Consider the following 24,880-nt stretch of genomic DNA (forward strand, 5'->3'; position numbering starts at 1 on the left):
TCCCAATGAGAGCAAGACTGTCTCTGCACATCCTGTACCGATTTGGCAAGGTCATTTACATTAGAGAGTGCTTTAATTGCAGCTCTGCAATGATTGTTCATGTAAGAATTTAATTGATGGTCATTCAGTTGGCGGCTCTCACTTAGCTAATTTGGCACTATTAATTAATTATGCACCTCCTGCGCTCTTTTCACTTCTACTGTGTAACATCTCGCTGTTTTCTGTACTGAATTCCATCTGCAGCAGCCATATCCATTAGGAAATTGGGTTTAGTTCCTGGATTGCTTCATGGTAATTGGCTGCTTCCACCTTCTCCCAAAGGTCTGGATAATAGATTTGATCACTGGACATCTACCAAACAGATCCAGCAACTTCACCCCAATTTCATTGGTGTAAGGCAGACAGTGAAATGCCATTTACACAAAGTTTATGGTGCAGCAGCACATCTCATAGCAACTTAGATATTGACATTTGACTGCATAGTTTCCTTTCACCTGAAGTCTCCACCAGTAGTCGTACCGTTATTTTGACAGCAGAACTTGGTCTATTATTCCCATCACAAACACTTCCAAATTATAAATTTGAATGAGAATAGCATCAGTATAGAAATTAAAATGAGGTTTTCTAAACACTTCCATTAAATTGCAAGCATCCCCACTGCAACCTGATGTTCTGCATTCCTCCGTGTTCTGTATTCCTCCCTAAACATCAAAGGGGAGATTTTCCTCCCTCATCCCCAGCGCACCTCCCGCTATTCCCGGAGAATAGTGGGGGGGCTCCTAAATGGGGTTTGCGCCGTGCGAAGAACGGAGCGTGATGCTCCTGACCCATGGCACTTGATGTGAACCAGACTCGCATATTTAAATGAGTTGCTGTAGGGTTGTCTGGAGATCAGGCGCCCTCCGGCCCCAGAGCCCCCAGAGGATGCCTGCCAAGGGCGTCCAGGGCCACAGGAGGAGGAAAGCAGCTGGCTGCCTCCAGCTCTGATGTGCATCCTGGGGAAACACCAAGATGTAGTGGTAGAGCTAGAAGGGTTAGGCACGTTGAGGATCACTGAGGACACCTGGGTGGGGGTGGGGGGGGGGCATCATCGGAAGTGGGGTATTGTACAGCACATTAAACAACTATTTACACAATCAGTATGATGCCTCTGCCACTTTCTTCTGCAATGCAGGCTGACCCCAAACCCGTTGCCCATCTCTCCAGGCAACCGTCCCCCCCCACCCACCCACCTTCCCCCCTCCCTGTGGCCATGTCCCCGGAGCTGTGTCCCATCCCCTGGGTGTTTGGATGTTGGCTGCTGCATGTGTAGTGTTGCCTCCCGCAGTGTTCAAGCACAGTGTCCAGGCATCAAGGTGTGATTTGGATGCGAGGCATTTATTCCCACAAGCTACATGGCCCGCCACCCATGGGAATACACTTGGGTTAAGTGAAGTGCTCATTTAACCACGATTGCCAATTCCCGAATCGCGATAGCCCTCAGCTGCACGGTCAGAGGCCTCGGCAGTCAGTGGGGGTTATAGGTGATTGGTGGGGCAGACGGGCAGGGACAAGGTTTGCCCCCAGAATGGGGTTGGGATCCAGGGGTTGGCATAGTAGTGCCACGAGTGATTGCCCCCCGGTCATTTGCAGCTGTACAAAACTCTGGTGCGGCCGCATTTGGAGTATTGCGTGCAATTCTGGTCACCGCATTATAGGAAGGATGTGGAAGCATTGGAAAGGGTGCAGAGGAGATTTACCAGAATGTTACCTGGTATGGAGGGACGATCTTATGAGGAAAGGCTGAGGGACTTGAAGCTTTTTTCATTAGAGAGAAGAGGATTAAGAGGTGACTTAATTGAGGCATACCAAGATGATCAGAGGATTAGATAGGGTGGACAGTGAGAGCCTTCTTCCTCGGATGGTGATGTCTAGCACAAGGGGACATAGCTTTAAATTGGGGGGAGATAGGTGTAGGACAGATGTCAGAGGTAGGTTCTTTACTCAGAGAGTAGTAAGGGCGTGGAATGCTCTGCTTGCAACAGTAGTAGACTCGCCAACATGAAGGGCATTTAAATGGTCATTGGATAGACATATGGACGATAAGGGAATAGTGTAGATGGGCTTTAGAGTGGTTTCACAGGTCGGCACAACATCGAGGGCCGAAGGGCCTGTACTGCGCTGTAATGTTCTATGTTCTAGGTTGCTCCCTTAGTGCCTCCCCCCACCTCATGGCGGCCCACTCCTGCGAAGGGTTCCCCACCCCTCGTCGAGCACTGGGATGGCAAACCCAGGACCCCTGGGCTCTTTGCCCGTGAGCAAAGGTGGCTACTCACCTCCTTGGCTCCCTGCAGAAGCCCTTCCACCAGGTTCACGGTTTTAAAAAGGAGCACGAAGCGGAGCCAGCGCGAACGCTTGCTGGGGAGGCCGATGAATGACGGGAGGCCATTGGCTATGGGGTCACCCTAGTTGATTGTATGGAAATGGGGCTTAAGTGGTGATAATTGATTTTTTGACATGCTATGCAAGATCCCGATTTCGCCTATGGGAGCGAGGCGTTTGCATCCCAAACTGTTTGGCGCCCGGCACGGAACTCGTTTTTGGCCTTTCCCGCTATTCACCGACCTCGTTAAGTTTGAACAAGAGTGCAACGAGGCTGGAGAATTGCACCCAAAGTGCGGGCTAAACCGGTGAGAAACTCCCCAGAGTCCAAAAAAGTGTCATTGAATCGCGGTGGGGAATTTGCCAGTAGAAAACTCCCTAAAAAGCCTGCCACAAATTAACTTAGACATTTTTGGCCTACCTCTGTCTTTTGCTACATGTTCAGGAAATCGTTGCCTTTCTTACTCTCCCAAACCCAAGTACATCCCAGCTCTTCAACTCACAACAAAAATAACAAATCAAAAGATAGCTGCTTTTAGAAACAGATGGAAATTGGACACAACACGCACTTGCAAACCATCTTTCCTTCAAATTATAAATTTTAAGGCATTCTATTTTCACTTTTGAAATGTAATCGTCCTCATGTGCATCAAAATATACCACATATCTATAATATATTAATTTGTAGTTTTGCTCAATGATTATCAAATTACTAGATTACACATCTTAAAATCAAGACATTGATAGCTTGCTGTACTGTGGGGTAAGAAATAGCCAATCTCACTCACCTGGGGCATGGGGTTTTAACTGACAGACAATGCTGGTAATTAGTCCTTCTGTTTGGTATCGGCACATCGATTACTTGAGTCCTTGGGCTACAATGTATAACATCACTCTGGGTTGGACAGTGAGACAAAGGCAAGAATTTCTACGCAGCACTAGGAGGAAGAGAAAAGATGAAAAGCTGAGTTTAAACTTTTTTTGAATATTGCATGTAACTATTATATCACCCATTATCTTTAACTGTGCCTTCCAAACCTGTGCCCCCTACCACCTACAAGGACAAGAGTAGCAGATGCATGGGAACACCACCACCTGCAAGTTCCCATCCAAGTAATATGCCGTCCTAACTTGGAACTACATCATCATTCCTTCACTGTTGTTGGGTCAAAAACCTGGAACTGCCTTTGGAGGAGCACTGTGGGTGTTCCTACAACACACAGACTGCAATGGTTCAAGAACTCAGCACTACTACCTTCTCAAGAGGAATTAGGGAATGGCAATAAATACTGGCATAGTCAGCGATGCCCATATCCCATGAATGACAAAAAATAATTCTTCCTGCTGAATGGATGAGGAACTAGGGAAAGAGTAAGGTACAAAACAGCACTTTGAGGAAGTGTCTTTTGCAGCTAAATCAACAAGCTTGTTTTGGATTACTGGCGGCATGATGTACATAGGACCAGCTTGTTTTGAAATGTTTCAAAGGAGGCATGCTGCCATCATACCTAGGGCCATTAGCAGCATCTGAACTGCTACTGCTGGTGTCAATTCAAACTGAGCTATGAAGTCAGTCAGGAAATATGTTTCCCACACAAAGCCATGGAAATCTGGAACACTATCTGCCCAAAAGGCTGTAGATGTTGGTTTGTTGAGATTTTCCAAGACTGACATTAACAGATCTTTTTGGGGTAAAGATATCAAGGAATATGGATGTTATGGGCCAGGGTTTAGAGAACCCCAAAGTGTATCATGGAGTTCACCTGACCCACAACTTTTAATGGATTGTGGTATGGGAAGCACATGGCCCACTCTACAGGTGTGGTACAGCAGAAATGGAAAAGTCGTTTTTAAAGCAAAACAATGTTAACCTTTTTAAAACATACAGTGAACATCTTAGCAACCATTAATTCAAATACAACCCCCAAAGAATACAACACTAAGTAATCCTTAAGCTGTCCTTTTAACATCCATAAGACTTCAAAAAAAAACTTTTAACAGGAGCGCATCAGGTTAAAGTCACTACTGAGAGCAGTTATTAGTTTTAAATCATCAAAGGATCGATTTACATTCTTTAGATTACAGAGACTCTAATACATCTTCTGGCTGTGACTGCAGCTATCCAGCTCTGAAAAAGAAACTAAAACACACCCTGCAGCAAACAGCCTAAAACAAAAGTAAAAAGCTGACAGACAGCCCAGCTCCACCCATTCTCGGACATCACTGCAGTAATAAACACCCATTTCTTAAAAGGTGCTCTCGCTACAGATATTTATATACACACCCATTTATAAACACCCATTTCTTAAAGGTACTCTCACATGACAATGGAACAGATGGGTAAATGGGGCTGAGGTACAGATGAGCCATAATCTAATTAAATGGAAGAACAGGTTTGAAAGGCTGAATGACCTAGTGGTGTTCCTGTGAACCTCAGAAGGTGCGAGTTCAAATCTCATTCCAGAGCATTGAGCAGGTTGAAATTTCAGTGCACTACTGAGGAAGTGCTGCACTAATGGAGGTGCTGAATTTTGGATGAGACATTAAACTGAAACTCCTTTCAGGAGAGTGTAAACTATAATTGTCTTCCAAAAAGAACATGGGAGCTTCCCCCAGTATCCTGGTCCATATTTACCCTTCAATTAATATCACTAACTGATCAGGTCAGTTATCTCTTTGCTGTATGTGTAATGTAAGAAAAGTGGCACCCGATGACTGCACTTCAAATATACATTATGTGCTTTTATGAACATATGAAACATGAACAGAAGTAGGTCTTTCGGCCCCTCAAGCCTGTTCTGCCATTCAATAAGATCATGGCTGACACGTTTTGGGTTTCGAATTCCACATTACCGTATACCTTCAACAACCTTAGATTCTTGTTAGGCAAAGGAATCCATCTACCTCTGCCTTAAAAATGCTCAAATGTCTCTACCTCCAAGTTCTAAAGCCACCCAACCTTCAAAGAAGAAAATTCTCATCTTTGTTCGAAAAGGGTGAGCCCTAATTTTAGAAAAGTGGGCAGGTTGCGCTGACAACGGCCGGGTCCCGGGCCGTGCATGCGCATCAAAACATGGCGCCAGCCTTGCGCGAACTAACCCTCCAACCACGACCCCACAGCTCGCTCCCTGGCCACCTCCCCCACCAGTCCCCCCAGCCCTAGCAAACGCCCCCCCGGTCAGTGGCATGGATCCTGGCCGAGTGTGGTGGTGCTAGACACTGTCTGCAGCCGCACATCAGGTTCCCGATCGCTCGAGACCACATGTGGCCCACACCATCGAAAACGCGGCCATCGGGGGCGGAGCACTGCGGGTCGGGTGGGCTGGCCGATGATGCGCCAACAGCGTTGAAATGGCGTGTGTCTCAATGACACCGGTTTAGAAGGGGTGGAGCATGGCGGACCAGCGTCAAACCAGCTCCGACCCCGTTCTGATCGCTGATCACGATTTTGGTGTTGGGCTACAGAGAATCCAGCCCAATGTTCTCCTGCTGGAGAATCATAAAGCAATTCAGTAATTCTCGCCAGATTTATGCATGGTGAGGAATACGAGGGATTCCCGATGGAATGCAGCTATCGGGCTACCATTTTGAGCAAGCTGTCCAATAGTGAACTCCTGGGCTGGCCATCTCCCACCCCCCAAGCATTGCAAAGCTGCTCCCCACCCCAGGTTTTTACTGTGCCTCCCCTTCCCCAAGTGGAGGGATCCGATCTGCCCCAACCCTCCCTAGGGACTTCAGAAATAGGGAGACCCCCCCCCCCCCACAAGGACCCCACTAAATAGGGAGACCCCCCTCCACAAGGACCCCAAATAGGGAGGCCCCCCCCCCAGGGATCCCATCCAGAGACCCAGTAACTAAAGGGACCCCCTAACTAAAGGAACTCCCCCCCCCCCCCAACAGACCCTGGGTCTAGTATTGGAAGGGTGGACAGGTATTGCATTGTGCAGGGGGTGGGGGTGAAAAGAGGTTGGGACTTTGGGGGCAATTCACTTAAGGAGTTACCCCCTCTGCCCATGGCGAGGTCCACCACATCAAGTTCACGTTTGGTGATACCTGCAGTGAATCCTGCCCACAAGACTCCCGGCTCAGTGGACTGGAGAATCGAGAGGGCCTCGAGACTGTGGTGCTGGGCCCACTAAATGGGTCCTAATGTTCCATTTGCATCCTATACCATCCACTGGAATGCGGGGGGGGGAAGTCCGAACCCACTGCCAGCGAGGGAACGGAGCATAACGGCGCAAATCCCAATTTTGGCCGGATGCCCGATTCTCCACCCGATCGTGATCAGCATTGCCAGGGTTGCGGGGTAAAGGATACAGACAATTGCCTCCTAGTTTTGGACTCGCCCACAACAGGAAGCATCTTGTCCAACTTGTTGAGACATTTCAGGGTCTTGCGTACTTCAATCAAATCACCGCTCATTCTTCTGACTCTAGTAGAACGAGCCCAGCTTGTCCAACCTTCTGAACATTCTCTGGTTGTGAAAGGTTTGTATGGTTGCAAATTATTTCTTTAACCCTGAAAGAGGCTTGGGATGTTCATTTCATTAAAACTGTTGTGTAAATGCGAGTTTCAGTTCGGCTCTCCTCTTGACTTGCACTTGTGAGAAATTGAAGTAGTGTTCAGGATTAATCTATTTTGCAAAATGAGGCAGATCTCACTGAAAAAATGGTATGTGAATGATTCAAGCCATTATTAACTTGCAAATTTGCCAGCAAAATCAGGATTGAGCAATGCACATTACATCTCCAAAAAGGTGCAGGTCTATTTATGACACTCTGCTATTTGTTTTGAATAAGCAGCATCTTGTCCTCCATCTCTTCTGCTGGTGTGCACATTACATTTTTTTAAATTTGTTTTTATTCAAAATGTTTTCATTAAACTTTACAAACCACTACTAATATAAAAACAATGAAAAGAAAACATAGCAATAAAACAGAAAACAACTTAACCATTTAACAATTTAACAAAACAAGGTGGGGTATCTGCCCTTTACAAATTAAATCCATCCACCACCCAAACCACCCCCCCCCACCCCTCTGGTTTGCTGCTGCTGCTGACCTTCACCTAACGTTCCTCGAGAAAGTCAAGGAACGGTTGCCACCACCTGAAGAACCCCTGCACAGACCCTCGCAGGGCAAACTTCATCTTCTCCAACCTGAGAAACCCCGCCATGTCACTGATCCAAGCCTCTACACTTGGGGGGTTCGTGTCCTTCCACATTAACAAGAGCCTTCTCCGGGCTACCAAGGAGGCAAAGGCCAAAACTCCAGCCTCTTTCGACTCCTGCACTCCCGGATCATCTGCTACCCCAAATATCGCTATCCCCCAGCTCGGTTTTACCCGAGTATATAAGACCTTGGACATAGCCTTTGCAAAGCCTTTCCAAAATCCTGTAAGTGCCGGGCATGCCCAGAACATATGGACATGATTTGCTGGGCTCCCTGAGCACCTCACACACCTGTCCTCCACCCCAAAGAACTTACTCATTCGCCCCACTGTCATATGCGCCCGGTGCACCACCTTAAACTGAATCAGGCTAAGCCTGGCGCAAGGTGCGGAGGAATTGACCCCGCCCAGGGTGTCAGCCCACAGGCTCATCCAGCTCCTCAGCCAGCTCCTCCTCCCACTTGCCCTTCAGCTCCTCCAACGAGGCCTCCTCCGCCTCCTGCACCTCCTGATATATTTCCGATATCTTGCCATCCCCCACCCACATGCCCGAGACCACCCTGTCCTGTATCCTCCAGGCAGGCAGCAGCGGGAATTCCCCCACCTGCTTTTTCACGAACGCCCGAACCTCCATGTACCTAAAAGTATTCCCTGGGGGTAGTTGAAATTTCTCCTGCACCCCGGATCGTCTGATAATTTCTCCTCCAGCGCCCTCAGACTGGCAAAAGTCCCATCAATGAACAAGTCCCCCATCCTTTTGATACCCGGCCTGTGCCAACTTAGGAACCCCCATCTATTCTACCCGGAACGAACCTGTGATTGTTCCGTATCGGGGCCCAGACTGAAGCCCCTGTGCCGTCGCCACTGCCCCCAGATCCTCAATGTTGCCACCACCACCGGGCTCGTGGTATACCGCGTTGGCGGAAGCGGCAACGGCGCCGTTATCAGTGCCCCCAAGCTGGTATCTTTACAAGACGCCACTTCCAACCGTTTCCACGCCGCCCCCTCTCCCTCCATTACCCATTTCCGAATCATGGATATATTCACTGCCCAGTAATAGCTGCAAAAGTTCGGCAGCACCAATCCACCCCCCACCCACCGACTGCGCTCCAAGAACAGTCTCTTAACACGCGGGGTCCTGTTTGCCCACACAAATCCCGTAAGAATCCAATTTACCCGCTTGAAAAAGGACTTGGGGATGAGAATGGGAAGGCACTGGAAGACGAACAAGAACCTGGGGAGGACCGTCATCTTTACGGACTGCACCCTGCCCGCCAGGGAAAGCGGCAGCATGTCCCACCTCTTAAAGTCCTCCTCCATCTGATCCACCAGACGTGCTAAATTGAGCTTGTGCAGGACCCCCCAGCTCTTAGACACCTGAATGCCCAAGTAGCGAAAGCTCCTCTCCACCATCTTAAGCAGTAGCTCTCCCAGTCTCTTTTCCTGGCCCCTCGCATGTATCACAAAAAGCTCGCTTTTTCCAACATTTAGCTTATACCCCGAAAAGTCTCCAAAATCCCTAAGAATCTGCATGACCTCCCCATCCCCTCCACCGGATCCGCAATGTACGGAGCAGGTTATCCGCATACAGTGAAACACGATGCTCATCCCATCCCCTGAACCAGCCCCCTCCAGTTTCTGGATTCCCTCAACGCCATGGCCGGCGGCTCGATCGCCAGGGCAAACAGCAGGGGCGACAGGGGGCACCCCTGCCTCGTCCCTCGATGTAATCTAAAGTACCCTGACCGCAGCCAGTTCGTCGACACACTCGCTACCGGGGCCTGATATAATTTGACCCACCCTATAAATTCCTCTCCAAACCCAAATCTGCCTAACACTTCCCACAGGTTCTCCCACTCCACCTGATCGAAGGCTTCCTCCGCGTCCATTGCCGCTACCACTTCTGCATCCCCCCCTTCCGAGGGCATCAAGATCACATTCAGGAGCCTCCGCACATTCGTATTCAACTGCCTGCCCTTCACAAATCCCGTCTAATCCTCATTGATCACTCCCGGGACACAGTCCTCAATCCGAGTGGCCAAAATCTTGGCCAACAGCTTCGCATCCACCTTAAGGAGCGAAATCGGCCTATCGGTGCCACATTGCAACGGGTCCTTATCTCGCTGGAGGATAAGCGAGATCAGAGCCTGCGACATCGTCGGGGGAAGGGTTCCCTTTTCCTTAGCCTCATTGAAAGTCCTCAACAACAGCGGACCCAGCAGCTCCGAGAATTTCCTATAAAACTCTACGGAATACCTATCCGGTCCCGGGGCCTTGCCCGCCTGCAGACCCCCTAACCAGTTCCTCCATCTCAATCGGGGCCCCCAATCCCTCTACTCGCCCCTCCTCCACCTGTGGAAACCTCAGTTGGTCCAGGAACTGCCTCATCCCCCCCCCCTCCCCCCCCCCCCCCCGGGTTCTGACTCGTACAATTTGCCATAAAAGTCCTTGAACACCTCGTTAATCCTTGCCGAGCTCAGCACCGTGTTACCCCCCCATATCTCTAATTCCCCCAATCTCCCTGGCCGCCTCTCTCTTCCGCAGCTGATGCGCGAGCATCCTACTTGCCTTCTCCCCATACTCGTACACTGCTCCCTGTACCTTCCTCAACTGAGCCTCAGCCTTCCCCGTGGTAATCAAGTCAAACTCCGCCTGCAGGCTCTGGCGCTCCTTCAACATCCTCCTCGGGGGATTCCGCATACCTCCTGTCCACCCCAAGAATCTCCCCCACCAATCTCTCCCTCTCCATCCTATCCCTCTTCTCTCTGTGGGCCCGGACTGAAATTAGCTCCCCTCTGACCACTGCCTTCAGCGCCTCCCAGACCACACTCACCGAAACCTCCCCATTATCATTGGTCTCCACATTGGACATAGTTTTGGACACACCTCCGAACCCACCCACAGACCTCCTCGTCCTCTAGTAGTCCCACATCCATTCTCCACAGAGGGCGTTGGACTCTCTCCTCCCCCAGCCCCAACTTCACCCAGTGCGGGGCCTGGAAAAACCTCCGAACCCGCCCACAGACCTCCTCATCCGCCAGTAGTCCCACGTCCATTCTCCACAGAGGGCGTTGGCCTCTCTCCTCCCCCAGCCCCAACTTCACCCAGTGCGGGGCATGGTCCGAGATCACAATGGCCGAATACTTCACCCCCTCCACTCGGGATTAGCGCCCTACTTACCACGAAAAAAATCAATCAGCGAGTACGCCTTGTGCACATGGGAGAAGGAGGAAAACTTCGCCCTTGGCCTGGCAAATCTCCACGGATCCACTCCCCCCACCGCCCCCCCCACCCCCCCCCCCCCCGCAAAATCTGGTCCATAACACCCTCAGGACCTTGGCCGCTGCCGGCCGCTGCCCTGATCTTGACCTAGACCGATCCAGTGCCGGGTCCAGGACCATGTTAAAGTGTGTCCCCTCCCCCCCCCGCATTACCAAACTGCATGACCCCAGATCCGGAATCCTACTCAACATCCGCTTCATGAACCCTGCATTGTCCCTGTTCGGAGCACACACATTCACTCACACCACCCGAGCCTCCTGCAACCTGCCGCTCACCATAACATATCGACCACCTTTATCCGCCATAATACCCGCCGCCTCAAATGCCACCCGCTTGCTCACCAAAATTGCGATCCCCCTGTTCTTCGCATCCAGCCCGGAGTGGAAAACCTGCCCCACCCATCCTTTCCTCAGCCTTGTTTGATCCGCGATCTTCAGGTGCGTTTCTTGTAGCATGGCTACGTCTGCCTTTAGCCCCTTTAAGTGCGAAAACACAAAGGGCCCTCTTGACCGGCCCATTCGGGCCCCTCACGTTCCACGTTATCAGCCTGGTCGGGGGGCTACCCACCCCCCCTGGTGTGCACATTATTAAACGCATCACAAAAAATTACGTCTAGCATTTAAGAGTACTGTTCCTGGCCCAGAAAGTATACAATTAGTTCTTTCCTTCAGCTAATAATTGTTGAAAGATTTGAAAACGTCATTTTAATTTGTTTTTAAAAATTGCTTTGCATTTTCTCTCTTGAATCCCCTCTCTTCCCCACCCATTCCCTTTCTCCGCTTTGTACCATGTTTGATCCTAATTCACCATCTTGGTGCCCTGTTGCCTTCGCAATGTTGTTATTTGCTTGCACATCCTACCTAGCAAGTTAGGGTGCAAGAAATGTTGGAGTTGAAGCATGCAGAAAAAGTCTAACCAGCGGTGTGTGTTGTGAGATGTCCCACTCCAACAGGTTCCATCCATTTGCATTTCTCAGTAAGGCTTCCTCACTGTCCCTCTCCCCTCCTCATTTTCCCTCTCAGTGCCGCTCTCAAGACTGAAAAGTTAAGCTTATCGAATCCTTCCTTAAAAACCAAGCCCTCAGACTTTGTGGCCTGCCCTCAAGTGTTTGGATATCTCCCATGAGTTTCAGTGAGCAGAACTATTATTTAAGGATCAGTTTCTCAGAATACTTCAATCTGTGGGTGATTCCCTCAGACTCCTATCAATTGGCAATGTGGTTTACGTATAAAATAGAAGCAGGAGGCCATTCAGCTCTCTGAGCCTGTTCCGCCATTCATTATGATCATGGCAGATCATCCAAGTTCAATATCCTGATCCTCCCTTCCCCCCATATCCATTATCAGTTTTTTCATTGCTCTTAAATGATTAAATGTGAATGATGCACAGTATATTATTATTCCCTCCGGGAATCTCCTAGCTAGATTAGCACCATTCATTACATCCACATCTGTTCCCTGTGTGCTACAAAGCAGAGGGTATTTTATCTCTTTAATTTACCTGCTATCTTATGCACATTGCAAGTGTTGTCTGCAGCCCTAGTTCAGTATTAATCTGTTCTTCACAAAAGTCCATCAAATTTTTGTCAAAATCATTCCATATTCTTTCTTTCTCAGTCACAGCCTTCCTTGTTTGTACATGTTTTCTCTTCATGACATGTATCTAGTTTAATTTGAGCTTTTCCTTCAGCACTATCTTGCTTTTGCTCCACACCAATATAAAACCCTAAAGTAAACTGCAGGTATGTCTGAGATAGTGAAGGTGGAAACTGTAGCCTTTTCACCTGCCTAGTGTACGTTGTCCAGATCTCACTACTGTAGATGAGTGCATTGAGGACACAGGCTGGATAGACTCACAGTTTAGAGTTCTCATCAAGTCGCTGATCCACGCTCTTACTCAGCTTGGACATAACAGGTGCAGTTCTTGTAATGTACATGTTGATTTCAGCATCAAATGACAGATTGCTGGTGATTGTGGAGCCTAGATATGTGAAGCTATGAACAATTACCTACATCTAATTATCAGTACTGATAAATGGTGCTGTGGCAACATCTTGGACTGTGACATTTGTCTTCCTGGTGCTGATGATTGAACCAAACTCTTTACAGGTACAAGAGAGCCTGTTCATTTGCTGAAGGTGTTCCTTGGCATGTAATGGGGTCGATAAAGAGTCGATTTCGGCGGGAGAACAGCTGGTGAGTGGTGAGTCAGTTTCAGCGGGAGCATTGCGGAAGGAGGTTGCTGGGAGGTAAGTCAACCTTTAAAAGCACTTGTCTTTGCAGGGGCAGGCCAGTCGATTTTGGCGGGAGAACAGCTGGTGAGTGGTGAGTCAGTTTCAGCGGGAGCATTGCGGAAGGAGGTTGCTGGGAGGTAAGTCAACCTTTAAAAGCACTTGTCTTTGCAGGGGCAGGCCAGTCGATTTCGGCGGGAGAACAGCTGGTGAGTGGTGAGTCAGTTTCAGCGGGAGCATTGCGGAAGGAGGTTGCTGGGAGGTAAGTCAACCTTTAAAAGCACTTGTCTTTGCAGGGGCAGGCCAGTCGATTTCGGCGGGAGAACAGCTGGTGAGTGGTGAGTCAGTTTCAGCGGGAGCATTGCGGAAGGAGGTTGCTGGGAGGTAAGTCAACCTTTAAAAGCACTTGTCTTTGCAGGGGCAGGCCAGTCGATTTCGGCGGGAGAACAGCTGGTGAGTGGTGAGTCAGTTTCAGCGGGAGCATTGCGGAAGGAGGTTGCTGGGAGGTAAGTCAACCTTTAAAAGCACTTGTCTTTGCAGGGGCAGGCCAGTCGATTTCGGCGGGAGAACAGCTGGCTGGTTAGTCAATTTCAGCAGGAGCTGAGAATTTTTTTTATTTTTTTTTATTTTAAATTAGTTTTTTAGGTGGGAACAGGAAGTCGACCCGCGGACGTCTGGGAAGACCCTCCCCAATAAATTCTGGTGGAGAGGAAACCCGAGACACTACACGTGTAGTGTCTCCCACCCGCCCTCCTCCTCTAACCTAATAATAAAACCCATTGGTCTGAGGTAAGTACCATATTTTATTATATTATTATTATTTTTTTAGCCAGATCTTGGTAGAAAGTTAGAGGAATGGCAGGGAAGAGAGTGCAATGTTCCTCCTGCAGGATGTTTGAGGTGAGGGATGCAGTTAGTGTCCCTGCTGATTTTACCTGCAGGAAGTGCTGCCATTTCCAGCTCCTCCAAGACCGAGTTAGGGAACTGGAGCTGGAGTTGGAAGAACTTCGGATCATTCGGGAGGCAGAAGGGGTCATAGATAGCAGCTTCAGGGAATTAGTTACACCAAAGATTGGAGATAGGTGGGTAACTGTAAGAGGGACTGGGAAAAAACAGTCAGTGCAGGGATCCCCTGCGGTCGTTCCCCTGAGAAACAAGTATACCGCTTTGGATACTTGTGGGGGGGACGACTTACCAGGGGTAAGCCATGGGGTACGGGCCTCTGGCACGGAGTCTGTCCCTGTTGCTCAGAAGGGAAGGGGGGAGAGGAGCAGAGCATTAGTAATTGGGGACTCTATAGTCAGGGGTACAGATAGGAGATTTTGTGGGAGCGTGAGAGACTCACGTTTGGTATGTTGCCTCCCAGGTGCAAGGGTACGTGATGTCTCGGATCGTGTTTTCCGGGTCCTTAGGGGGGAGGGGGAGCAGCCCCAAGTCGTGGTCCACATTGGCACCAACGACATAGGTAGGAAAGGGGACAAGGATGTCAGGCAGGCTTTCAGGGAGCTAGGATGGAAGCTCAGAACTAGAACAAACAGAGTTGTTATCTCTGGGTTGTTGCCCGTGCCACGTGATAGTGAGATGAGGAATAAGGAGAGAGAGCATTTAAACACGTGGCTACAGGGATGGTGCAGGCGGGAGGGATTCAGATTTTTGGATAACTGGGGCTCTTTCTGGGGAAGGTGGGACCTCTACAGACAGGATGGTCTACATCTGAACCTGAGGGGCACAAATATCCTGGGGGGGAGATTTGTTAGTGCGCTTTGGGGGGGTTTAAACTAATGCAGCAGGGGCATGGGAACCTGGATTGTAGTTTTAGGGTAAGGGAGAATGAGAGTATAGAGGTCAGGAGCACAGATTTGACATCGCAGGAGGGGGCCAGTGTTCAGGTAGGTGGTTTGAAGTGTGTCTACTTCAATGCCAGGAGTATACGAAACAAGGTAGGGGAACTGGCAGCGTGGGTTGGTACCTGGGACTTCGATGTTGTGGCCATTTCGGAGACATGGATAGAGCAGGGACAGGAATGGATGTTGCAGGTTCCGGGGTTTAGGTGTTTTAGTAAGCTCAGAGAAGGAGGCAAAAGAGGGGGAGGTGTGGCGCTGCTAGTCAAGAGCAGTATTACGGTGGCGGAGAGGATGCTAGATGGGGACTCTTCTGCCGAGGTAGTATGGGCTGAAGTTAGAAACAGGAAAGGAGAGGTCACCCTGTTGGGAGTTTTTTATAGGCCTCCTAATAGTTCTAGGGATGTAGAGGAAAGGATGGCGAAGATGATTCTGGATATGAGCGAAAGTAACAGGGTAGTTATTATGGGAGATTTTAACTTTCCAAATATTGACTGGAAAAGATATAGTTTGAGTACAATAGATGGGTCGTTTTTTGTACAGTGTGTGCAGGAGGGTTTCCTGAAACAATATGTTGACAGGCCAACAAGAGGCGAGGCCACGTTGGATTTGGTTTTGGGTAATGAACCAGGCCAGGTGTTGGATTTGGAGGTAGGAGAGCACTTTGGGGACAGTGACCACAATTCGGTGACGTTTACGTTAATGATGGAAAGGGATAAGTATACACCGCAGGGCAAGAGTTATAGCTGGGGGAAGGGCAATTATGATGCCATTAGACGTGACTTGGGGGGGATAAGGTGGAGAAGTAGGCTGCAAGTGTTGGGCACACTGGATAAGTGGGGCTTGTTCAAGGATCAGCTACTGCGTGTTCTTGATAAGTATGTACCGGTCAGACAGGGAGGAAGGCGTCGAGCGAGGGAACCGTGGTTTACCAAGGAAGTGGAATCTCTTGTTAAGAGGAAGAAGGAGGCCTTTGTGAAGATGAAGTGTGAAGTTTCGGTTGGGGCAATGGATAGTTACAAGGTAGCGAGGAAGGATCTAAAGAGAGAGCTAAGACGAGCAAGGAGGGGACATGAGAAGTAATTGGCAGGAAGGATCAAGGAAAACCCAAAAGCTTTCTATAGGTATGTCAGGAATAAGCGAATGACTAGGGAAAGAGTAGGACCAGTCAAGGACAGGGATGGGAAATTGTGTGTGGAGTCTGAAGAGATAGGCGAGATACTAAATGAATATTTTTCGTCAGTATTCACTCAGGAAAAAGATAATGTTGTGGAGGAGAATGCTGAGCCCCAGGCTAATAGAATAGATGGCATTGAGGTACGTAGGGAAGAGGTGTTGGCAATTCTGGACAGGCTGAAAATAGATAAGTCCCCGGGACCTGATGGGATTTATCCTAGGATTCTATGGGAGGCCAGGGAAGAGATTGCTGGACCTTTGGCTTTGATTTTTATGTCATCATTGGCTACAGGAATAGTGCCAGAGGACTGGAGGACAGCAAATGTGGTCCCTTTGTTCAAAAAGGGGAGCAGAGACAACCCCGGCAACTATAGGCCGGTGAGCCTCACGTCTGTAGTGGGTAAAGTCTTGGAGGGGATTATAAGAGACAAGATTTATAATCATCTAGATAGGAATAATATGATCAGAGATAGTCAGCATGGCTTTGTGAAGGGTAGGTCATGCCTCACAAACCTTATTGAGTTCTTTGAGAAGGTGACTGAACAGGTAGACGAGGGTAGAGCAGTTGATGTGGTGTATATGGATTTCAGCAAAGCGTTTGATAAGGTTCCCCACGGTAGGCTATTGCAAAAAATACGGAGGCTGGGGATTGAGGGTGATTTAGAGATGTGGATCAGGAATTGGCTAGCTGAAAGAAGACAGAGGGTGGTGGTTGATGGGACATGTTCAGAATGGAGTACAGTCACAAGTGGAGTACCACAAGGATCTGTTCTGGGGCCGTTGCTGTTTGTCATTTTTATCAATGACCTAGAGGAAGGCGCAGAAGGGTGGGTGAGTAAATTTGCAGACGATACTAAAGTCGGTGGTGTTGTCGATAGTGTGGAAGGATGTAGCAGATTAGAGGGATATAGATAAGCTGCAGAGCTGGGCCGAGAGGTGGCAAATGGAGTTTAATGTAGAGAAGTGTGAGGTGATTCACTTTGGAAGGAATAACAGGAATGCGGAATATTTGGCTAATGGTAAAGTTCTTGAAAGTGTGGATGAGCAGAGGGATCTAGGTGTCCATGTACATAGATCCCTGAAAGTTGCCACCCAGGTTGATAGGGTTGTGAAGAAGGCCTATGGAGTGTTGGCCTTTATTGGTAGAGGGATTGAGTTCCGGAGTCGGGAGGTCATGTTGCAGCTGTACAGAACTCTGGTACGGCCGCATTTGGAGTATTGCGTACAGTTCTGGTCACCGCATTATAGGAAGGACGTGGAGGCTTTGGAGCGGGTGCAGAGGAGATTTACCAGGATGTTGCCTGGTATGGAGGGAAAATCTTATGAGGAAAGGCTGACGGACTTGAGGTTGATTTCGTTGGAGAGAAGAAGGTTAAGAGGAGACTTAATAGAGGCATACAAAATGATCAGGGGGTTGGATAGGGTGGACAGTGAGAGCCTTCTCCCGCGGATGGATATGGCTGGCACGAGGGGACATAACTTTAAACTGAGGGGTAATAGATATAGGACAGAGGTCAGAGGTAGGTTCTTTACGCAAAGAGTAGTGAGGCCGTGGAATGCCCTACCTGCTACAGTGGTGAACTCGCCAACATTGAGGGCATTTAAAAGTTTATTGGATAAACATATGGATGATAATGGCATAGTGTAGGTTGGATGGCTTTTGTTTCGGTGCAACATCGTGGGCCGAAGGGCCTGTACTGCGCTGTATTGTTCTATGTTCTATGTAATGCGAGGGTCATCGGCATAGAGCAATTCTCAGAGAACAGGTCACACCTTTGTCTTGAGCTCAGGCAGACAAAGCTGAACAGCTTTCTGTCAGTTTTGATATGCAAGCAGACATTTCTAGACCACCTGAAAGCTGTCACAGACGCATCCGGAGTATGCTCCATGGTGGCACAGTGGTTAGCACTGCCTCCTCACAGCGCCAGAGTACAGGTTCAATTCCGGCCTTGGGTGACTCCGTGTGGAGTTTGCATGTTCTCGTGTGTCTACGTGGGTTTCCCCCAGGTGCTCCAGTTTCCTCCCACAATTCAAAGATGAGCAAGTAGGTGGATTGGCAAAGCTAAATTGCTCCTTAGTGTCCAGACATGTGCAGGTTAGATGGGGTTACGGGGATAGGGTGGGGAAATGGGCTTAGGGATGGTACTCTTTCAGAGGGTCGATGCAGACTCGATGAGCCAGATACCTCCTTCTGCACTACAGAGATTCTATGAACCGCTGTCAATGTCAGCATTTGTTGTCCACAGCTAATTATCGTTGAACTGAGTGGTTTGCTGCCATCGTGGAGGACAGTTATGAGTCAACCACATTTTTGTGGATCTGGAGTCACATCTAAACCAGATTCGGTAAGGACAACAGATTTCCTTCCCTCGAGGACATTAGTGAATCAGATGGGTTAGGGTGGGGAAGTGGGCCTAGGGTGCTGTGCCAAATGGCCTCTTTCTGCACTGTAGGGATTCTATGGTCCTATGCTAATTTCATCAGCAAATATTCATCACTAAATTAACCTGGTTCTGCCTGGCTTGGGCACGTTCATCGAATAGATGACGGTCATGTATTTGAAGATGATGAGCTGACCGCTGAGTCACGACGTGTTGAACACCCATACCCTCCAGTACAAGAATACTGTAAGCAAGATAGGAAGATGGTGGACATTGACACAGACAAATGAGAGATAGCTGTTGCGGGCACCTGGTCCCCAAATAGAAACTGACAAGTACCATCTAATTTGTCGAGTTCCAGACAGCAATTATAATCAAAATACTGTAGATGCTGAAAATCTGAAGTAAAAACAGCAATGCTGGAAATACTCACAAGCACCCGTGGAAAGAGAATGTTCAGAACTGGAAGAAATTAGTAATATATCTGGTTGTAAACCAAGTACAGGGTGAGGGGAGGAAATAATGAAAGGAGCAAGTGATGATAGGAGTGATTAAATAACACAAGGGATGGTGGTGGAAAGCAAACAGGGGTGGTAATGGGACAAGTAAAGAAACAAAGGATGGGTCGAGAGGAATTGTTTGGTTAGGTTATTGGTCTTCGTTATCAAATTTAATGACTAGGAAGCCAGCGGGAGGAATGACGAAGGATTTATTTCACAGAACATAAAAGTCTGCCTACGGCAGTAACTATCCACAATCACAGTCCCTATTGGGACAACCAACATGCCAGTCCCTGCTCAGGCCGGCTTTTATGCTCGGTCTGACGAGCCCCAGCTGAGTGGGCTACCAGGGAAGCTAGTACTCCACGAACCCCACAGGGAGATCGATTATGGCCTCCCCGTGGGCCTCCTGGGGGTTATGGCACTCACCTTTCTTTCTCACTACACAAATGCTGTATTTTGAGCATTTTCTGTTTTATTCTGGGTCTCTAGAGTTGCTATAAATGAGGAAAATAAAATCATTGCCAGCAGTTGTGGTGTATAAAAGTAAGGGCACTGGTTATGTTGCGTAATTGTTGGAACTCCACTCTGGGTGGCTGTAAAGTGACTCATTGAAAAAGGAGATGCTGTTCCTTGAGCTGCTTGTAATCTGTCCCCAGCTTGTTTCAACAATTAGATATTAAATAGGCCCTAATTTCCAAGATCCAGGGTAGTGTAATTGGGGCGGGGGTTGTTCCCCAAAGGTGCACATAGTTATCCAAGAAAAGTTAGAAAAATTAAAACCACTTCTGGGCAACTACTGTCACAGACTAGCACCCCACATGGGACAATCCCTCACATCCTTTCCCTACCTCCTGACAACCCTTTCCATGGTGACTCTCACCCTCTCCCCCCACCCCTCCTCCCAAATCACCCTGCCTTCCAAAGGCTAGAGCTATATTAAAAAAAAGGGGGGGTGGCCTCCTTCCTTCCGATGCAGCAGCACTCAATTGAAGGCTTCAGCAGCACTGCACAGTTGTTGCCTGGCCTGAGTCAGAATGTCGGGCGAGATAGTAGGAGCGGAGTGGCAATCTGACTCTGCCGCTCCACAGAAGTTCAAGCTCACTGCAATACTGCCTCATTTTAGCAGAATACTACACTATACACACCTTAATACATCATCAGGCTTGCCTTGAGCATTGCTGCAAGGCATCTGCAGCTATTTGAGCACAGAGGTTTTGCACAGGTTTTTCATGTTTCGCACAATTGTGCATACCTGTCACACCAAGTTCAATTAGTTAGTTCCCAGTAAGACCTGATGCCTTAAATGATATAGGTCAGATTAAACACTGATTCTTCTCAGTGTTAGAATAAATGTTCTTGTGTAATGTTATTGTCCTTTAAAAGTAGGGTAATATCGAATTTATCAAGAACACACATGGATAGAAGTTATAATATGGATACTGGTCATGTGACTCAACCAGTTAGGTCACCCTCCATATGGTAATACTGCTCTAATCACATGTAATCCCCTTTTCCATCATCTACCTGTCCAGTTTTGAATGCTGATGCCGGTTCTGCCTTAACACTAGCCCTAAAAGTTAATTTGACAAGTCACAACGCTTTGCGAAGACGTTTCTTCTGTCCTCGGTTCTAAAAGTTATACATTTTACCGTACATCATGGTTTATAAGCCAACCTTAGCTTCTCAATCCTTCCAAAGATATGGGGGTGGGGGGAGTCAATCTATCTGCCAAACATAAAATCTGAACTCCTGGTGATGCTATTTTGAAATGTTTAAAAAAAAGTAACACCTGCAATTCAAATGAAATCAACATTTTTAAAATATATATTTTTATTAAAGATTTTCCATTTACAATAAATTCTATAACAAAGACAACATCACAAACAACGGAAACTAAACCCAGTTCCACACCCCCTTTGCACCATCTAACCCCCCTTAGCAACTGACGGTGACTAATTCCTTAAAGTAGGTAATGAATGGCTGCTATCTCAAGTAGAACACCTCAACCGACCCTCTCACACTGTACTTGACTTTCTCCAGGTACAAAAATTCCACTCGGTCCCCCAACCATACCGAGGTACTGGATGGAGTTGAAGACCTCCACCCCAGCAGCTCACACCTCCTGGCAATCAACGAGGTGAAGGCAAGGGCATCTGCCTTCACCCCCGCGAGTCCAACCCCGAAAATAGCCACCAAAGGACAAGGCTCCAGATCAGTATTCAGAATTGCTGACATGATGCTAAAGAAAGAGACCCAAAATCTTACCAGCTTGCGACACAACCAGAACGTGTGTGTGGTTGGCCGGCCTCCCAGTGCACCGCTCACACCAGTCCTCTACTCCAGATAGAAGCCTGACCTTACCTTGGTCAGGTGAGCCCTATGCACTACCTTCAACTAGATCAGACTGCCCTACACACATGAAGACGTAGAGTTCACCCTACGAAGGGCTTCACTCCACATCTCATCATCCACTATAGGTTCCACTTCACTTTCAGCTCATCCAGCGTAACCTATGCCTCCGACAGGATCTACCCATTGATGCCAGATGTGTTATCCCCCTCTGACCCTGCCAGAGAAAAGATCCTCTCCATCAGAGATGACAGCAGTGCCATGGGAAAGGTCGGGAAGCCCCTTTGCTTAAAATTCTAGATTCTGGAGTTACCTGGAGGAATTTGATCCCTATCCCAAAAGTCCAAACATCACCGCCAGTTCCTCCAAGCTGGCAAACTGTCCCCCCACAAACAACTCTCCAAATCTTTCAGGCCCCTTTCCTCCCCAAATATGGCATCCAGTCTCAATGGCTCAAATAAAGGATTAGCACAAGTAGGGGCGATCCTCAATAAAGATCCAAGCTTAAAGTGCTACCTCAATTGTCTCCCTATCCTTAGAGTGGACAACTACCGGGTTCAAAAAGTATCGTTCTGGAGAAAACGGAAGTGAGGCAGTCACCAGTGCCCCAAACTATATCCCCTACATGATCTCGCCTCTATCCGTCCCCATATGGAACCCGGATCAATGGACTACCCCAGCACCTTCTCAACATTGGCCACCCAATAAGCCTCCACCCTCACTGACTGTCTATCCCTTTGAAGAACTCGCCTGCGGATCTTCTGGGCCCTGCCTGTCCATATAAAGGATAAAACCTACCTATTAATCTTAACCAAAAAGATTTAGAGAGAAAAACAAGAAGACATTGAAAAGAAACAAAAAGCTTGGGAGAATATTCATTTTAATAGACTAGACTTTGCCCAAGGACAGGGGAAGGTTGCCTCACTTTTGCAAATTGGACTTAACTTTACTTACCAGACTCACGTAGTTCAATTCATGGAGCTGGCACCAATCATGGGTGAATCGAACACAAGATTCCTGAAGCTAGATCTGGCAAGGTGAAAAGGCAACACCCCATGTTGGCTCCCCTCCCTGGGGATACAAATTAAATCAATGTGACACGTTTTATTGAATGAATGAATTCTACAAGGATACTTTTACCACAAGCAAAACTTTTTTAAAAACACCAAATTCCTTGCTTTCGACATCTGATGCAATGAGTTAATCAATCACATTTTGAGTCACTTCGGATCTGGTATCATTGTAATGATCCCCACTCTGGATGTGTCACTTTTGGTTTCAGAGCCATCCCTCCACAGCAAGTCGTCTTCCTCTCCATCCATCTAATTGGATATTCCACATTATTTGAACAATTTCATGACAGTTTGTGCATTAATAGCATTCCACAATTTGTTCATGGAATCCCGACTGTGCAGAGTCTGCAACGACCCTCTGAAAGAGCACCCTATCTAGGCTCAATCCCCACATTATCCTTGTAACCCCACCTAACCTTTGGACACCAAGGGGCAGTTTAACTTGGCCAATCCACCTAACCTGCACATCTTTGGAGGTGGGAGGAAACCGGAGCACCCGGAGGAACCCCACGCAGACACAGGGAGAACGTGCAAACTCCACACAATCACCCGAGGTTGGAATCGAACCGGGGTCCCTGGCACTTTGAGGCAGCAGTGCTAACCACTGTGCCACCGTGATGAAACTATACAAGTAGGAGCAGCACACACATTTCCACACTTGAAGATTTTTTTCTCTGTCAACCATCCACCTATTCTTTTTGGCGCAAGAATGATCTTTGAATAATTTCTTGAGGCACACATTCAAAGGATGAATGACCGATATTAGACACGCTGGTATAACTGTAGTTTGGGCATCATTTCTTTGCAGTTGCCTCTTGATCTCATCAGTTATACCAAATCTAAACATTGCCTACACTACACTACTAAGCTGCATTCTTCATGCAGAATTCCGATTCTATAACTTCACTCCATCCTCATTTATCTAACCTTTGTCATGGAGATGAACAAAAACTCCTGCCGGGAATTGATTTTGATTCAGTTTTGTCAACCAGGTAGACTAGAATATTGTCTTCTCATGCCCTGTGGTTTTCATTAGAATTGTTTTTGAACATTTCCACTTCGCAGTTTGATTGGTGGGCATTTCTTATGTTGCTGATGTGAAATAATGGGTACTAGTGTTTTTGTTGCTATCTGATGAACCTTTGAAAACTGGTAATTCTGTTAGTTTCGGAGTGATATAGGTCTTCTGTCACAATGCTAAAGACCTTTTCATTCCATTAAGCGGCTACATCAACTGCCTGTTGCTCTGAAATATTTTCTGGACTCATGGTTTGTTTTCCCATAGAATCTCTACCGTGCAGAAGGAGGCCATTCAGCCCATTGAGTGTGCACCGATCCTGTGAAAGAGATCCTACCAAGGCCCAATCCCCCCTACTTGTGACAATAAAGATTATCAAAGATTATTAACCCCACATCTTTGGGCAATTTATCATGGTCAATCCACATAACCTAACCTGCACCTCTTCGTCTTTGGACTGTGGGAGGGAACCGAAGCACCCGGAGGAAACCCACGCAGACACGGGGAGAAAGTGCAAACTCCAAACAGTCACCCAAAAACAGAATTGAACCTGTATCCCTGGTGCTGTCAGACAGCAGTGCTAGCCACTGTGGAGCATAGTCCACAACCTCTGCGATGTCCCAGCAAGAGACATCAAGGATGCATCTGTGACAGCTTTCAGGTGATCTAGAGGTGTTTGCTTACGTACCAAAACAGACAGAAAGCTGTTCAGCTTGGTCTGCCTGAACTCAAGAGAAGGTGTGACAAGTTCACTGAGAATTACTCTATGCCGATGATGCCAAGCATCATTCCAAACCAAGGAACACCTTCAGCAGCAAATGAACAGGCTCTCTCGTACCTGTAAAGTGTTTTGTTTAATCATCAGCACTAGGCAGACAACTGTCACGGTCCAGGATGTTGCCACACCATTATTTATCAGAACTGATAATTAGATGTAGGTAATTGTTCGTAGCTTCACATATCTCGGCTCCACAATCACCAGCAACCTGTCATTTGATGCTGAAATCAACATGTACATTGCAAGAATTGCACCTGTTATGTCCAAGCTGAGTAAGAGCGTGGCTCAGCGACTTGATGAGAACTCTAAACTGTGAGTCTATCCAGCCTGTGTCCTCAATGCACTCATCTACAGTAGTGAGATCTGGACAACATACGCGAGGCAGGTGAAAAGGCTACACAGTTTCCACCTTCACTGTCTCAGACATACCTGCAGTTTACTTTAGGGTTTTATATTGGTGTGGGGCAAAAGCAAGGTAGTGCTGAAGGAAAAGCTCAACATTTGAAATATAGCACGTAGTAATGACAATTAAACTAGATACATGTCACGCAGAGAAAACATGCACAAACAAGGAAGACTGTGACTGAGAAAGAAAGAACATGGAATGATTTTGACAAAAAATTGATGGGCTTTGGTGAAGAACAGATTAATACTGAACTAGGGCTGCAGACAACACTTGCAATGTGCATAAGACAGCAGGTAGAATTTAAGAGATAAAA

The 24,880-nt window shown here is 47.8% G+C and overlaps 1 protein-coding gene across 4 annotated transcripts in view; it reads right to left on the reverse strand.

Moving 5' to 3' along the window:
* Positions 1-24,880, reverse strand: part of LOC140425235 (thyroid hormone receptor beta) — a 322,477-nt gene that overhangs the window by 270,471 nt on the left and 27,126 nt on the right. For 3 of the 4 annotated variants that reach the window (XM_072509315.1, XM_072509313.1, XM_072509316.1), the window contains exons 3-4: positions 22,247-22,363; positions 3,150-3,299 (exon numbers count right to left, since the gene is read on the reverse strand). The gene's annotated coding sequence lies outside the window, so the exon portion shown is untranslated. The remainder of the gene's footprint in view (positions 1-3,149; positions 3,300-22,246; positions 22,364-24,880) is intronic. The other variant, XM_072509314.1, reaches the window with a different exon arrangement.

The sequence above is a fragment of the Scyliorhinus torazame genome, chromosome 6 (genome assembly GCF_047496885.1).
Source record: "Scyliorhinus torazame isolate Kashiwa2021f chromosome 6, sScyTor2.1, whole genome shotgun sequence".
Taxonomy (NCBI): Eukaryota; Metazoa; Chordata; class Chondrichthyes; order Carcharhiniformes; family Scyliorhinidae; genus Scyliorhinus; species Scyliorhinus torazame.